Here is a 6,377-nt window from a genome sequence, read left to right on the forward strand (position 1 = left end):
TTCTATGATTTTTAGTAGTCTCAATATTCTTATTAAGTTACAGTCCAAGCACAGCCAAAAACCGATACAAGCTAAAATTTCAATTTACGCGGGCACAAGCAGGCCATGTGCAAGCAGTCCTAACACAAGCAGTCCAGTGTGAATGAAAGCATTTTTCCACTGCTATCTTGATAAGCAGTGCAAAGCTTTTAGCCAAAAGCTTATAGTATGTACTGCTTTGGGGGCTTGAAAGCAGCTTATGGCGGGTACTTTCAAATTTGAAAATTTAAAACGCTTAAATCTATAAAACACTAGAACTAACATAAATAATTAATTATATTTTTGGCATACTTTTAACGTATTTTTAGCTTTCCTTTAAAAACAAGAAATAGGTACAGATAGAAAAATGGTTACCGAATAACTAAATACCAAATCTAATAATAATTATTTTAACTATTCCAACAAATGAATTAATAATTTGCATATATGTATTTTAATTGCATTTTCGAAACAACGTGCTTAATATCTATCTCAAATGCTATTCATTGCCAATTTTCTCTTCTTAATAGAATCATCAGACGGTATATTCTTCGCAGTCTCTCTAAATTCTAATTAGTAGATCAATAAGCCTATAAAATGGCCACAAGGCGACTTGCTATATAAAACTCAATTGCTAAATTAAAACATTTCAATAAGTAATGCTAACAACATGAAATCTGCGAACAGCTTGAGTCGTTTTCCCTCTCATCGCCTTACCACAAAAGCCAATACACCGGCTGGAACTGGGACTGAGACTGAGACACCCAACAAACAACAATTTGGCCGCCGGGCAAAGATCGTCAAAGAAGGAGCAGAGTGGAGGGAAGCGAGATCTCCGACAACAACAATATGAAAAACTAATCAAAGCAGAACTCATTAAGCATAGTAAAAAATTATGCTATTGTAATAAAATGGTTAAGGCGAAGCCGAAATCGCGCTGGCAATCGAATTAAACAGCCGATGGCCAAAAGGCAAACAAATTGCCGGGAAATCCCTGCCCAGACGAGACAGAGACTCCAGAGCTGAGACGCGAGACCCCAGAGCCGAGACCCGAGAGCGAGGGACTCCGCATCTCGGGTTGCAAGTTAGTTTTCATCGATAGCGAATTTATTATGCAAAGCAGAAGCGGTAAAAGATCAAAGCGCAGCGATAGCAGATAACACGCTTCGACTCCGCTTACCGGTCTGCCCGCTGACTACCTACCAGCCGCGGCTCGAGGATGAGGTTGAGGATGCGGATGAACCCGTCCCGGGCTTAGTTGGAGTCTGCCTAGGCGGCCCTTTTTTCTGCCGCACAAATAGATTAGTTTCACATGGTCATGGAGCTGGGGTTTTAGGGCGCCATATTGCACACAGAGGGCCGCCAGCGCGCTAGCCGCTGCAGAAGTTATGAAAAATTAATAATAATGTCGAATCGATTGATTTCAGAGTGGGCAAAAGCCCCGGCTCCGCCACCAGCATCAGCACCAACAACACCACAAGAGACCCCAGCACTAGCACCAGCACCACCTAGACGGCTGGTCGTCGTCACCGTCGTCATCGTTGGTTCAGCCTTTTGAGGATTGTCTTGGTCAAGTTTTAAGCGACCCCGGGGCGTCTGCTTGGGTATCTCTTACTCTGTCCCTCTCTTTGGGTGTGCGTGGAACTGTAACTAAATAAGAAGAATGAGACTGCTTGAAATCATGGGGAACAAGTAATGCTCTACACTTGGTAGGGGATCATTTGGCAGCAATTATATATAGACTGGAGACAGATAAAAGGAATACTAAAAGAATTTATTATACATATAAAGGATATATATAAAGATATATAAAGGGTTCAGATACTTAAAAAATAAGGTATGTCTGTTTATATATATAAATTACTTTAATTTTAAACAAACCATTGGTTTATTTTCGATTGTGCTAAATAAGGGTGAACTTAATATTGTTGAGGGTGTTTTCAAGGAGTTTGTCGTACAGATATAGTACAATCTAGTATTAACTTCCTTATTATTCCATAATAAACTTCCCCAAATAATTGTTATACCCCAACCGAACCTCATCACCATCAAAAGTGAAATATTTTTTGTAAGCTCACTTAGCGCCTCCAGCAAGAGTCGTACATTTTCATCACCCGGCAAGGAACAGGATCAGTCTTCGCATAGCCACAGTCTCGGCCGTAGTTTCTCCTGGGCCAAGTTCAGACGTTGTCGTCGTCGTTGTCGTCGTAATCGCCTGGCGGGAAACGTTTTATAGTCTGTTGCCCGGTCGAGTGATGCATTTTTCATGACCAGTTTGTACGATTTCCTTTCCTTTCCGCAAACGCATCGAGCATTTTCATGTAATTCAATTCTGTATTTTCTCTACGTTCTCTTCTGTTTTTATTTTTTGTGGGCGCATTGAACCGACGTGTTTACAATTCTATTGACAATAGGCGGGAGGAGTGGACTGCAATTGGGCCTAGTCCTGGCCATGAGGCCTATGAGCCACCGCTGCGTTAACATGAGTTGAGTCTAATGAAATTCGACATCTGACTCGTGCTGGGCTCTGCGGTCTTGGCCTGGGTCACTCCCTTGATTTTTATAGGCGTGGGATTGCTCTGGGCCAAAACAATAAGGAACAAAACCAGCCAAGAATCGAAAGGAATTTAACCAAAGTGGAGCACCGTGCATCGGAGCAAGGGGAACCAACTGTTCATGGAATGTTGAAAGTACCTTAGTACCTTTAATGCCCAAAGATGCCCCTATCTGATGGTATGTCATATGACAAAACTTCGAATCCCGCACAGCATCCATTTTTTCCGGTACCACAACCGTTTTTGAATCCTAGAAAAATCCTAGAATATCATGACACGGAAATCTGCTTGTTTCAAATATATTTTTCCCCAAAGATAAATTGTTTGGTCATCTTTAAATTATAGAAAACGATACCGTAGAAGAAAAAGTTCTAAGTATGATTTTGCCAACGAATGCCAAACTTGTAAATGGAAGTGGCGAATTCGACCTGGTCGTACTAAAAATAGCCAAGGCTACGGACTTAAAAGGCTGCCCTCGTATGTGTATATATGGCCGGATCATCAATTGTTGCCTATTGGAAATCGGTTAAATCAAAGGCTGAAGGAAATCAGCGCGTGCCTGACGGACTGACTGGCTGACTTCCGCTTCGTTGAGTGTCTGACCCAAAACTGTGTTGAGTTACATGGGGGCCCCACTCTAGAACATTCCCTCTTGACTACCTTTCCTTTTTGGCTAGTTAATATTCATGTTGTCTACTGATAGTCTCGACGTGTTTGAGTCACCAAAGCCAGAGTGGCATCGGGTGACTCGTTTCTTGGCCACGCGACGGCCCCAGAGTTCAAAGAGCATGCCGAAGAAGGCCTTAACTACGACTTGATATACTACCATATGGGTAAATGACTCATCACATAATTGGTATTTAAATATTGGTTCAAGCTCAAATTTTATAGCCATATGAGTACTTTTTGTTTTTTTTTTCTTCCCATTAAAACGATTATCAATATTTTTTAGAAATATTTTCCAACATCGTCTGGAAACGACACTGTTCCCGATTCGGCTACGCCGGCAATTAATTCATTAATTTGTATTCAATTCCTGGAGTCTTGCTGTCTTACACCTCTTCAAATCGATCGATCGATCGATCGCTGGATTTACTGAACCCCTTTTCTTTGCTAATTAAATATTCTTTGCAGATAACGCACGACTTGTTTATGTTTAATGCTAATTTCCTTGCATGTCCCATAGCTGAAATTCTAAGCCAACAAAAGGGTCAAAAATACAAAATGAAAGACACGAGTCCTGTCCTCGAGTCATTGACAGCAATTTGATGTTCGGTCTGGTCTGTCTGCTACTGGATGAGAAAGTCGTGATTTATTGGACTATTCAGGCCAGGCCAATAAATTTCCCAAAAATACTTAAATAAATGCAAATAAAATACAACAAAAATACAAATACAAGCAACAAATTTTTGTAATATCTTTGGATAATCATTTAAGGTGATTTATTAATCAGAAACACTCTTCAATCATGAAACAATTATTATTAATTATCTACATATATGTACAATAAAATTCACTTCACACTGTCGTCCTTTTATAAAGGTATTTATTGAGTTAAAGCAGGCCAATATATTACCAATACAATTTTCTATGCGTGTAGATTCTATACTACTGATAATTGACAATTAGACAGTAAGGATAAGAATTTACTTGCAATTTTCCAAGTTAAACGTAAAAGTTAAACCTTTTAAACTAACTAGATTGTTCTTAATAAATTATAATATAGATTTCTATTCGTACTTATGATATGTGTAAAATTTACATATATTGGATTAAAAAAAAATAATCATATTTTATTAAAATGAATTCTGTATCGTTCAAGTAAACTAAAAACTAATAAATTTTTGACAAGATAAATATTTTTGAAATATTAAATACTTTTGTTAATGATTGTTATTTTAATTAGTGGATTTTTATAATAAATATTTAGAACCCAAGGAGTTCATAGAACACACGATATGATAGGATATAACAAAAAATTCCTAATGAAAATAAAACCAAAAAAATATGTTAAAAACCACGCACTTTAGAAAATTATTTTAGATTTTTATTTAACGTTTAGCGATGAAAACTGAGTATATTCTTCACGTATTCCATTCTTACCAAACACAATTGCTTACTCAATACCAGTCTGATCTTTTTCTAATATGCCACTTTCCACTCGTGATAAAGATGTTCCATATTTCCAAAAGGCAATCCATTTCCTATCCTCAATGTAGCCACAAACCACAGACCGAGAACAATTAGCTAATTGAATCCAATTAAATGCGAACCAAATCTACAACAAAGTCACAAGCACAGACAGACCCACACACTCACAAATAGAGAGAAAGAAATCTGATTGCCATTGGCTGACACGGCTTCTTAGCCCACCTTTTGTGTTGACCATAAACTACCAAAGCCAAAAAAAAGGCAACACGAGAGACGAAAAAAAATTATAAATAGGTTTTTAAACGTGGCCAACAGCAACCAATCAACGACTAGCAAAACCCACACAGTTCCAGACCACCTCACACAGATACACTCGACTGAGAGTTGAGCAAATAAATGAACAGAGTTGCCAATACATCGCAATGATTGATCAAACAAGAGCTGACTAACTAAGGTCAAAAACTTCGCTGGAAATTATGTAAAATATTCACAGATTGTATCGGAATTTTCCTTAAGTGAACAATGTTTGGATTGTTTTATTACTATATTTATCGACTGCTATTGATTTATGGCGGATTTGAATAGATTTACAGCTACGGCGGCTAGCGAGAGCCGGCTAAATTCCGTAACTGTGTGGGTTTAAGTCTGCATCTGTGTATCTGACATTCGTGTGTGTTTATACCTGCTGTTGGTGTGTCGAAAGAGGCGGCTACAAAATGATCGCTTCTCGGCTTGTATTGGCCGGTTGAATGAGTTGCATCTGTGTGTTGGTGTATCTGTGTGTTTTGGTGTATCTTTGAGTGACTGAGATTGCTCAGGTAACTACACTGAACGAAAAAGTCGACAGTTTGATAGATTACTTTGATAAGTCCATACAAAATAATTGCATAATAATTATAATTAGTGTGAATTTCAAATATGTAAATAAATAAATATACTACATATATATATGTAGCGGTTTGTATAGATAGAAAATAGATTTTTCCTGTAAATTTTTGCTCCTGGTTAGTTTTTGAAAATGATTTTTGAACATTTGAGCTCCAAAGATCTATCCATACGCAACAGTTGAGATTAATTAATTTGAATTGAATCATAATTGTGCTGCTTTTCTCTGAGTGCACGATCTGCCACCGCATTGGGTGAGCCGAGCCCGGCTTGGAGTGTCTTGGCCGTGTGCTGCAAACTGAACTAAAGCTACCTTACCTGTTTCGAAATCAAGTTTGTTGCTTCTGTGTCGCTTTGGTGATCCGCACAGAAAGGTGCACGCGCGCATTCAACACGGTTGTGGCCTCAACACAGAGCGAGAGAAGTACCGGGTTCTTGAGTGTTTATTTCGACAATCCGAAACGGATTTTCCATAAGCCAGTAAGGCACCCAATTGTCAAAACCATAAAGCCGTCGGAATATCGTCTTGTGGACCGGATCGCAGAGTCGAAGTCGCAGTCGGAGTCGAGGTCGGTGTTGTCGGGTCGCGAACTTTCGATAGTTCGATCGGCACTGTGAGATGGTAAATGCCTAATGAGTGATGATGTTGTGCGTCATTTGGCCAATTTGATTTGCTAATTCCTTACCGAAGCTCTGAGTTTTCTCGCAAAGAAACCCCATAAATCTTGATCTAATCAATGTGCTTAATATGCAATGATTCTTTCCATG

This window comes from Drosophila persimilis, unplaced genomic scaffold (genome assembly GCF_003286085.1).
Source record: "Drosophila persimilis strain 14011-0111.01,24,50 unplaced genomic scaffold, DperRS2 tig00000000-arrow-pilon, whole genome shotgun sequence".
Classification (NCBI taxonomy): Eukaryota; Metazoa; Arthropoda; class Insecta; order Diptera; family Drosophilidae; genus Drosophila; species Drosophila persimilis.